This window comes from Odontesthes bonariensis, chromosome 12 (genome assembly GCF_027942865.1).
Source record: "Odontesthes bonariensis isolate fOdoBon6 chromosome 12, fOdoBon6.hap1, whole genome shotgun sequence".
NCBI classification, from domain to species: domain Eukaryota; kingdom Metazoa; phylum Chordata; class Actinopteri; order Atheriniformes; family Atherinopsidae; genus Odontesthes; species Odontesthes bonariensis.
This window is the reverse complement of record NC_134517.1, coordinates 23,743,164-23,755,438: the sequence shown is the minus strand read 5'-3', so window position 1 is coordinate 23,755,438 and position 12,275 is coordinate 23,743,164.

The following is a 12,275-nucleotide window of genomic DNA, read 5'->3' as shown; positions in this document are numbered from 1 at the left end:
AGCTTTTTTATTTGCCAGCAGCACTTTTAAAGTAGCAGTGTTTTCATGTACTTGACATAAGCAATATGTCTGAAGTCATTGTGAGTCATGAAGCAGAACAAGCAAACACTGGAGCCCCAGCCATGTAATTTGTGGGGCTTTTTGTGAAAACTAAGGTTAATAAAGGAGCTTTGCCACAGAAGTGCTATTTTTGCATTTTGTAGTTTTCTGTCTGTTGTTTGAAACGTGTCTTGATGATGCCAAAGTGTTGTGATCACTCATACAGAGAGTCCAAGTCCTTTGATTTTTGGCATACTGGTATTAAATGGCAACAGTTGATGCACGACTGCCAAGATTTATCTGGCCATGGCAAAATGATAAAAGATTAAAAAGGCCTCTGTTCAAAACATAAAGCATATAATCCAAAAATCTCGGAGCAAGCTGCAACAATTAAGACTTGGAAATCAAAACAAAACCACTGTAAATGCTAAAAGAGGAAAGTGTCATCACACACATTTTCAAAGCACAGAATCTGTGGCTCGGTCATACTTTTCATAATAACAGACGACATTACGCTATAGGAATACGCTAGAGTAATTCTTAGAGGCCATTCAGTATGATAGTAAAGCCTCTCACGTTAGGTCTGTGCCCTCAGAGTGCTGTAGATAGCACAAAACGAGCTGTGAAAATGGAGTATGGAGCTGTGATCCTTGCCATCCAAATGCTGAAAAAGCAGAGGTGCTGAACCGCCAGCTCTGCCTTGGTCCATCAGCTCTCACATCTGCACATCTCTGTTGTTGGGTGTAACAGAGAGTCAGCAGTGGATGAGAAATCTCCATCTACTGCTGACAAAAAAAATTCCAAAAGCAGAGCTGTTTGAAGGGGGAGTTGTAGCAGTGCTGCTTCTGGCTGCTTTTTCACTGTTGATGGGTGCAGATGTGCTGCTTGCAGTTTTGCTGTAGGAAGAATGAATGCCTCAGAGGCTGCTGATGCATGTGGCTAGCCAGCATGCATTATTCAAAGACTGAATGCAGAGAAGATGATGTGCCTGGCTTACATTGGAGGATGCAAATATTTAGACATTTCCCTCAATGACGCTCAATCAGCAAAAGGAACACTTTCATTTCAAGCACAAATAACCCACCTGTGACAAGTGACAGCTAGTTCAGTGAAAAGGTGTTTCTAGTTTAAAAAACTAAAAGTGATGCAGCAAAATAACGTTTGTGATGCTTTAGGCAGTGGAGCAGTGATGCTGCTGTGTTTTTGTTGATGTTAGAACATAGAGGATCTGCTCACTCTCTCAACAGCAGATGCCAGCGACAACGCAGGGTGTATATGCTGAAAATGGAGGTTATTTGAATTAGCTTAGCCTGTAAAGTGAATTGGAATTGATTGCAACAGTCAGTTTGATTTTGCTGGATATGCTTTTATCTCCAAATATGTTAGCAGCAAACCAAGGATTTGTAGGCTGAACTAATCTCCTCTCCTTTGGTGAGCCACACAAATCATTACATAGTATACAATATATGATGCAATAATTAGAGCTGTTGGCCCTCAGCAAGAAGGCTCTGAATTCAAACCTGTTTGCAACTTTCTGTGTTGAGTTTTATAGTTTCTTCCTGTGCCTGCTTGGCTTTTCCACTGGTGTGCTTCACGCAATTCAAAGACAGAAATGAAAAGTTAATGAATCTCAAATCATTTTAAGCTGTCAGTGATTGCCTGTCACTTTTAGTCCTGTCTAATGGATTAAGTGCATATACTCTAGCTAATAGAGAGATTGCACAGCAATAAGCTGTTGACAAAAAATTGATCTACAATATTATCACCCCATAAACCTAATGGTCTTAACCTAGCTGTTTCCTGTTTACGCATTTATTTGATGCTGGGTGTCTGTTCACCTGTAAAATGTAAAAGGCTTTATGTTTAGCCCTGGTTTGGTCTCCACTGACGCAGGAGCGAACTGTCTTTCACCTCAGGTGGTAAAAGCCCCCACTAGGTCTTTGTAATTGTTCTGAATACTATGGGCAGGTTGTGCACATCAGGTTTATGAGAGCTTGTTTTCTGATGCAGCCACCTGCTGTGGGAAATAAGATGGTGCTGTGATAATGAACCATTGAATCTAAAACTCAACATTTCTGTGGAGCTGTGGGGAACTGCAGAGTCAGATGATATTTCGCAGTGGTTTCATCATTATCAGTGAAAACTTTCACATCACATATAGTCATTTCATCTCCCTTTTATGATATTTTAACATAAAATGTCCATTAGAACAGCTTTAAGGCTATGTCTGTTACATTGAACGATGATTCTGTAAATTTGTGCATGAGCCGCATAATAAAAGAGCATATAAGATCGTAGAGTTGTCCTCCACTTCACTCCTTGGCAAAGTAGACTTTGGCAAGTAATTCAACCTCCTCATTGTCTCTGTTGTGATAGAGATAAAATTAAGCTTGTATAAAGAATACAAGTGGAAAAGTTGACATCATGCGTCAGTTTGTTTAGAAGCCATATTGCATTTCTACTTGCTCCAAGATTGTACTTTTGTGTACACAGAACATGAATTCTAATTTCGAGATAGTGTTTTTATGCTCAAACTGTTGAATCAACCTAAATTAAATAATTTAACAGTCAATTTCTACCCTGATTAACCAAATGCTAAACACATCTGTCCAAAGCCAAAAAAAACAAACAAACAAAAAACACATTTTTTATGAGTTTTAACGTTTGATACACATCTTTATTACCAGAATAGTGACTTGAAAACCCACAGCATATGACTAAATATTAACCTGCTGATGAATGTATTTGAAACTTCTACAATCCATTTACTTTGATAAAGTGACAAAAAAAGTGGGGGTTGCATTTCGTATTGGATCAGATTTTGGCACAATATCGGCTTATTAATTAGCAGATCTTTAATTCAGCGGTGCAGTTCAACTACTCTCCTTTTTTCTTTCACCATATTTCCCCTTCATCATTAGATCTGTCTGTTTTTGGCTTAACAAAACCAGAACTAAACAGCCAACAATGGCAGTAGGCAGAGGTTAATGACAAAGCATTCCTTACAAAATGATGCCCCAATCCCAGCATGCGACACGTTGTGTGACATATGTTTCTCTGCAGAATAAAAAGTGTTGTATGAATGTGTGTGTGTTTGTACAATTGGATGAATGATAAACACATTTGAAAGTGAAACTAAGTGAATCTTAGTCAAATCTAGCCAAGGTTAAAAGGTGATATATACAGTAAGTAGATACCATTTGCCATTAGTAGATACTAATACAGCACTAAACTCAATGTTTAGCAAAGAGGACTGAGGACTTTCCATGTTTTATTCAGATTTTAATGAGACAGTGACAGTTTTAGGGCACCAGAGATTGAATTGAAGAGACTATGGGCAGAGTTTGCTCTAAAGCAGACAGTTAAACAAAGAAGAGCTCAAGGGCTGCGAAATGGAGTATAATATTTAAGGTTTCAGCAGGTCGCTGTGCAGCAAACACTAAAACTGTAATACTAAACAGTGATACTGTTGTTCAGAATATTTGTGTTGTTTCTGGACCAAAGGAGACACGTCTTTTTTTTATCTGCTAATAGACAAATGAAGCTAATTACTTTAAATCTGGATGAAGTCTAAAAGAAGCTAAATACATTAGTTCTGTCCACCGACAGTTGAAATAATGCAATTCAATACTTAAAAGAGCTCCCTCAGTGTTGTACTGTTGTTTAAGCCACGCTGAATTATTTCAAAAGTTCCACTGTCTTTTATAAAACTTTGCAACTGTATGTGCTTGACCTTCTAAAGAACAGAAAAGGAACCTAATTTTTGACAGCTGGTTCTGAGTTTTTCTTTCTGACATGATGCATATTTATCGACTGCTGGAACACAGCTTGAATTAAGTTTTCAACACCACAATACACGACCCAACATTATTACAAAATACTTGGTGTAAAGGGACACTAAGTGAATATCATTGACAACATATGTTAAACCAGCATGCTGATGCTTTCCAGCTGATGTATAACAACATTTTCGGTAATTTTGAGTTGTGCTTCTGGCCATCCATGAAGTCAAATGCTGCGTTTCTTTTTAACACTGTTTTGGCTCTTGGGATACTAGCAGCTACTTAGTGTTTGGAGAATGGAGGCAGTGCACAGTGGGTTTTTAAAGATTTTTGGATGTAAACAACTTTTTGCTGCAGACAGCTGACGCTCTGAGAGCAGTGAAGGAAAACCTGACACGTATGAGCCAGAGAGCTAATCAGGCTGAAATACTTTTTCAGTCTTGGTCGAAACCCAGGAGAGCTGCAGCTTCAGGTGATAATTCATGGCACAAGTGGCCCCATTTACACCTCACAATGATGCAGACATGTTCTGCCTTATTTCACTGCTGATTTTTCCAGTGTGAAAGACCGCAATCATTCCTCCAAATTTATTAAGATCTGTAGGCAAAAATAGCAATGGTAGAGTTACATTGTTATTAAATTGATGTGATGTGAGTGGACATTGTATTACAAGAGTAGATAAAAGTCAAATTTATAGCTTAAAAGAAGAACTAGTGTTGCTGTGTGCTTGTTTATGTTTATGCATTTAGCAGACGCTTTTATCCAAAGTGACCTACAAATGAGGATATAACATTACAGCTAACATCAAAACTAACAATAAGCTACATAGAAGGGAGCTTGTGCTAGCAAAAGGGTAACATTTCTTGTATTCATTGTTTTGGTGTTTACTATATAAATGCACTTACCAGCTGAAAAGTTAGTCCCCACTTTTATTTAATTATTCTTCTCCAAATAACTATTTTTCCACATTAAGTGTGTTAATTAACATCATGCTTCAACACAACATTTGTCAAATTATGCAAGATGATCTTAAAGTACTTTTTTTGGACCCCTGCAGCTTGAGCTAAAAGCCCGTTTCAAAGATCACTGGACTATTTACTATCATAGAGAATGACAATCAAGCCTTTTCAAGATGATTGCCTGATTATCAGTGAACATTGCCGAACTAAAGAGCTTGTCCTCCTTGAGCCCACCGTGCTTCCTGCCTGCTCTCCTTCCCTCCTCTTCTACTCCTCCTCTCCAGCCGCCTCCAGCTCTCTGAACTCTGCATCCCCACAAGTTCAAGGGAAAAATCAGCCGCCATCAATCATTTATGCAAATAAGAGGAACAAGTTCTCTTGAGCTGCTCAGCCTGTTGAACATCAGAGAGCACAATTAAAAGGCCTGAATGCAAATCATCTTCAGAAAAGAGCCTTCCTTTCAAGAGTGGCAGGCTTTTCAGTGCTGCTGGCCCACGTGTGTAGTTTAATGATGGAAGCCAGGAAGGAGAATGTGTCAGAGGCACACTGCACCCTGCTTGGTAAGTTTGGTACCATGACATTTTGCAACAATATCAGGCCACTGAGGATGCTGTAACATGTTATTTGAATATGCAATGTCTTTCTTATTTAGATATCCAAATACGCCGCTGCTCTGAGTCCTCCCTAACTCCCATCCAAACAAAGCGGACTACTGTAGGTAAAACGTGACTAATTACAAGAAATACCAGTAGGGACTTTGGTGATTTACGTCTGTTAATTACAAGCGTTTGACCTTTCTGCCTTTGCAGTAAAGTATGGGAGAAAGGTGAAACAATTTTCTTAAGACTCTGGCCGTAACTAAGTAATTAAAAAGTGCTCCACTTTGCTTTAACCTTATCATACCAGCCTTTGAGGAATACCTTCAGATGTTAAGCACTCCTCAACTGGCTGGGCTAAAAAGGCTTGTATCAGTGGGAGGTTTTTGAATAAATTTTGTATACAGTGTGACATTTTGAAACCTAAAAGTCATTCTTATTAGGAGTGGTGTTGCCTTGCATCCCCTCTAACAGCTTTGTTCTCTCTAGCTCCAGGGTGGAGCATGTTTTCCTGCTCCACTTGATGATAGTCACGTGACACACACGTCATATTGTACAAAACAAGTTTGCTATGTTGTTCAGGGACAACGGTCCACTGAGTGCAGTCATGATATTCTTGGGTTTTATCATTAATGTCTCACAGCAGACAACAGAAAAGGCTCAAATTCTACATTTCTGACAGTGGAAAGTGTGGGTGTATTACTAATACAACACATTTCATACTCATAGAACATTCAGAATGTTTGATATTCTATTTGCTTTGACATGACATTTCAAGCTATGTTTTTGATCAGTTACAGCATTCAAATAATGTTTTTGTCAGAATATGATTTTATTCCTTTCATCACATTTAATGGAAAACATATTGGGTCAGCTTGGGTTTAGACGTGCTTTAGACATGAAGGTGACTTGATTTAATGAGAAGAAAAACAGTGAGGATTTCCACAAGTTGACATAAAAGCGACTTGGCTTAACCAAGCATAAAGACTGGAAACAGCAGTATGCATATAAGCACCAATAAAGCTTAATAATAAAACGTCTTATCTGTGTACAACAAATCATGAGAAAAAATTAATTCTCTAGCCTGGAACAGTTCATTGGATATCTATTGCCATGGAACCGGTAGACACCTCAACAAAGTCCATCATTGAGATCACAATTTATCATTTTCCTTCAAAAATGCAAACAAATATCAAGTCATAAGAAAGCCCTTATAAGTTTGAATTATTCAGTCACTGTTGGTGCCAACATCACATGTGCTCTATGTCCTGCCTATAAAATAAATTTTGTCAGTACTATAGTGTTTTGTATAATGTATGTCACAGTTTTGATTAGCACTTTAAATCATCTCGGCAGAAACATGCATTTTCTAGATTAAATTTGAAAATCAGCCCTGCAAATTACACATCCTTTAATTAATACCAGAATATGAAAGATGATGTAAATCCTTGTAATGAGGCCACCCAGTGAAATCTGGGTTTTAATGAGGGTAAAGCACAAAGTCTCCAACAAAGCTCAGGATGGCTGGGAAACGATCACCTGTAGATTAAGTCTTTCCTGTCGAGAGGGTAATTGTGACTCCTAGCACATTCATCCACAAGGAAGTACAATGTCACTAATTGGTAAGCATTTGTGTGGGTGTGCATGTCATGAACATTGACATTAATTAGAATTGTTAGCTGGCTTCCAGGCAATCAGTATTTTGTGTTTAGCAAGCCGTGTGGCATCTTCACAAATTGGGTTTGATAAAGGCAAAGGCAGGAAGAAGAAGTATTACTGTTGTTAGCTTCCTCTGTACTTTCAGGTCATACAAGTGTTATTGACCTGTTGCAAGTGAAACTAATTAGTTTCCTGATGTTCGACCAGCTGCTGTTTTAACCATTACACATTGTTTTCCTGCTGTCCCAAGAATAACGTATCAATAATCAATGTCTTGCTTTTGTGTTGTCTCTGGATATTTTCACCAAAATAGAGAACAATAATAACCTGCACCACGGCTTATTGTTTCTGACAGTTTTGGACAAAATACTGTTTTTAAGGGATTTCCGAATCACTGCACATTGTTCTAGCTTTCTTTGAAATAGGCTGTCACTGCAGCTTGTAGAAAAAGGATGCATTTCCACTCTGTTGTTGCTGTCTGCCACTGAGCCCAAGGTGTCACAGTTTTGTTGTCTGGATATCAGGGGCACCTATAATCAATATATCCACTGCCTGAGACCCTGCTTTTGATGGCCACAAACAGCCCAAAGATGAGAGGATAGCAGCCAGTCTGAAGGCATTCATACCACTCACCATCGGCTTATGGATGGTAAAGGTTACATGGTGAATCAGATTCCCCCATCACCTTTACCATGACCATAAAGCTTCTTCCAGCCTGAAGGTGACGACTTTTGAAGTTGTGGTCCAAAAGCTGACAATCAGTGCTGCACTGGAGGTTATTATCTCAGACTTTTGTCTGTTTTGTTGGGTTACAATGAAATTGAAGATGCTAATTGAGAAAGGAGGACATTGACAGTTTTTCAATATTATATATTTTATGTTATATTATTATCTATACTCTGCTCCAGGGTAAACAGCTGTTAAAGCACTTGAGATGATGTAGCAAACTGCTCTCTATACACATATAATACATATACAATATGTAAAGAACACAATGATTATTGATATGAGCTCAGGTGACCTTATGGTTAATAAGGGCTTTGTTCACTCTTCGCATTTCTATGTGGGTCACCCCCAACCCCTTATATTGTCTCTCTTCGAGGACATTGGATTTTTATGTGTGTGTGTGTGTGTGTTCTTGCTTTGTATAGAAAAAACACTGATGGCAACAGAGAGTGTAAATCAAAACATGCTTTGACAAACCGAGAAGAGATGTGGAGCTGGGTTCACCACTCGTCCTCCTACACGTACTAAAAAGAACTGACAAATCCTATTCTCAGAACTCAGTCCCTTTATTCATTTAAGTGCATATTTCATATTTCAACACTATGCAATCAATCTTGTCTCCATAATGTTCTCTCTGCTCTGTGCGCATCTTTTTTTGTAGTTCAGTCTGTCAGATGCTCCCTAAAGTTTTCCCTTGGTTTCCTACGACCATGGACTCCCACCTGAGGCAGACGTGGTTCTGTGCTTTGTGTGAACTGTTGATAAATGAGACACTCCAACTCGCTGGGGACACTCTGCAATTCAAACAAGTACAATAATGTGGCTGCTCACCTGTTTTATTTCCTCTGGGTGTAGGGACATGCTCATCTTTAAGGAGGCTACAGTGATATTGTGGATGATATTATCGAAACACAAACCCAAACACACAGGAAGCTTTCATCACATATATATACGATTAAAAATAATAAATTACTGTGCATCTCTGCCTTTTTAACATTGGGGAAACACTCTCTGAAAGCATTAGTAATTAAACACGCTATTTCTAAATTTGCACCTATCTTTGCATTGAATAAAAGCAGCAACTTGCAAGTAAATTAATGTGTAAACTTAAGGTTTGTTGCTTATTCATAATTAAAATAAGTCTTATCACATGCACCTTGTTTCCAACAAAAAGCTGATGTACTTTCTTTAAATAAATATTTTCGTTGGAGCTTAACCATAGTAATGTGGTTATCATATCAGTCTTATGTGTGGTTGAGTGACGAACAGAGAGAGCTTCATGAAGAGTCGCTGAGTGGCCATGTGGGGAGGGGTCATATAATTAATTGTTTATAGGATTACCAGTGGTTTGTGCTAGGAAGCAGGATTTGGGATGAGCAATGTATCTTCAGGTTTGTCGACAGATTTTCCGTGTTATGACAGCGGTTACTTTCTTACTAGGGTACATGCTGACTTATGCTGAAATCTGAGACCAGTCCTCTAGAGAGGTCGATGCTGGAAAATGACATTCAACACACCAAGCATCCTGTGAAGCTTGCTGCATGGATTGTGCGTGTATCAGGAAGGCAAGAGTATGCATCTATGAGTGATATCTAATCTCAGTGGCGAGAAATGCTTATCTAAAGCGAGACTGATTAAAGCACTGAAGCGTTGTGCTTGTTGACCTTCTTAGATTGACTAGTAAGCCTATTTACAGGTTTGAATATGTTTTAATATAATCTTTGCTTGCTCTGAAGATTGCTTAACCTAGCCAATGTTGCTTCGATATAAGTCTAAAAGTGTTATGCATTATAAGAACACATCAGCAACATATAAGTCTTACAAAATATAGAATTACAGTCTAATCTGTTCATATCTCACGTCAAGAGTCAGTGATGTTGATGAGTTCCTTAACGTATGCATTCCCACAACATTTACCAGCTTGTGGCAGTTTTGAATTGACATCAAATAGATATGATTACAGTGAATTTTATTTATTGGACTGTATTCAGTTGGACGTATTGATCTTAGTTATTTTCTTTTTAAAGTGTCTTGAGATGACTTTTGTTGTCAGTTGGTGTGATACTATTTAAAGCAATACAATGTAACATTTCTACCTTAAAATAACAGTTTGAAAAAAATTGTGCGGCTAGAAAGAGTTTTAATATTACGATTGGCCTGTCTCCTATGCCCTTCGGGGGTCTGAGTTGGAAAAACTGCGCTATGTAACTTTGCTGGACCGGCCCGGGAGCTGAGCGGAAGTACTTCGACTTGCTTTCTGGCACACCTACCGCAAAAACAAATAGACCCCTCTCACGCTCCCAGGTACATTTGATTACTCTTACCTTCTCGGTCGACATAGCTTGCACCTTCTGACTCCTCGCCGGTTCATCAACAAACGTCAAACGTGAAAGCGAAAGGGTGTTGTATTTACGACAGTGTAATCGTACATTACCTCCAAGCCTGTAGGGGGAGCTCCATAATGGGCTTTTTGAGAAGTTACATAGTATTGCTTTAAAGGAATAAACCAAAACCAGTCTGAAGCTGAAACTTGCCCTCCTGGCCGCTGTTTTTGCTTTTTTTGACAATAGTTTGTTTCTCTAGTCAGAAATATGCAGCTCTCAAAATCTGTACATGTTTGTAACTGGTTCACTCCCTGAGTGATTTGATGGTTAAATGAGATTCAATAAATTTCTAATGTGGGATCTATTTGTCTTTAGTTTACTCAAGGCATTCTCTGAGTTGTCTTCAACATTTTTCAGACAAAAACAGTTATACTGTGTGTAATGCTTGTGTTGAACATGTGCAATTTTTTTTTTGGATGTACCCTTGTTTTTTTATGTGATTAACTTTTCAAAATCTAAAAGTCAATTTGGTCCATATGTGAACAAGAAAATCTGGAAAATTTGTTTTTTTTCTTCCACACCATCTCCATGTAAAAAAACCAAAAAAAACCACACACATTATCAACAACTTAATACCTGATTTCATGTATTTCTCAGTGCTAAGAAAGATAAACAGTGCTAAGCAGTAGCCCCAGGACAATATTAAAAAAAATCAACAGCTTCTAAATGATCCAGTCTTGACTGGATCATTCACCACAATCTTACATTAACTAGAAAGAAAGATTCACTCAAATGCTCAAATATTTTTGACACATTAACTTTGACACACTTGCTGTTGTTTTTATTCAAAATGAATGCTTTCCTGCTGTATTTGGCATGTGATTGGAGGAGTTAATTACTCATACTAAATCTAAAGTAGAGACATTATCACATTGTCAAGGCTACCAGCTACGCTGCTCTTCGACATACTCCGTCAATGTTTTTTGTTTATTCCTTACTGTGTGCTTGTTTCCTGTATATTTCCATCCAAGGCTGCTATGCTCATTAGGGTTCACGCAAAATGCTGTAAAATGAATGCGTTTAGCAAGAGCCCAACCTCTGTGACTCTGCCTTTAAACAGCCGTTTCTCTCACAGGGACGAAAAATTCAGTCTGGAAAATAATTTTGCCTCCCACCTCGGATCAGATATGTTGATTTTTCTGAGAGAAATAAACACACTCGCAGCTCATGCTCACTCCCACACAGGCAAATTAGCTGTCACCAAGGACGTTAAGCTGTCATCTTTTGAGGTTTCCCTCAGATAGATGCTCTGCATGTTACTGCTTAAATGTCTTTGTCGAGATGGTTGTATAAAGTAGTATGGTTTGTGTTTACTTTAATGACTGTCAGGACAGAAAAATACATTTTCTTTCATATGAATAACATGTTACACGTTGTTTACAGCCCTGCTGTTGCTCATGAAAAGTGCCACTAACTACAGAAAACACCTGACCTTACAGTCCTTGTTACACAACAGCATTACAGTGGCACTGCTTGAAGTTAATTTTCTCCCTGTGTGCAAAGATGAAGTGCATCTCATTGTGCATACTAATGGCCTATATTCATGATGATCGAATCGCAGTGTTGTGGAGATGACAACTGAAACTAAGAAATGTTTCAGCTCATAGACACATCTCTTCCATCAAAAGGATCATTGTTTTGTTGATGTACTTGTGCAAAACAGTAAACAAATATCATGTGCTTTGAGGTCTCTCCAGTGTGACGCTTCGGGACAGGCAACTGGCCTGGCTTCAAATGTGTTGCTTTGCCTATGCTCATAATATGAGCCAATCAGCACTGAGATGATTACTGTCAAAATTGATGGCTCTCTGCTGTTGTTCAGGCCTTATATGTCGTAAACATTGTAACTTTAGCCTGTCATTGCAAATGTTCATCAGTGCACACATAGCAATGTGGAAGAAGAAAACACTTGCTTTGAGCCCCAAGTTCACAGATCAGTAAAACCAGTACCAACACTGCAGCTGTAAATTGTTGTGTTGATGATTGTAAATCTCTGTGAAGGTGCTATTTACACTACCACTGCATGACTCTAGGCAGTGTCTGAACTAGAGCAATAGAGCATTCTTACAGCAGTACTTGCTTTTGAGGTAATCACTATAAATCAGTAGGTGGACTTCTATTGATTTTTGT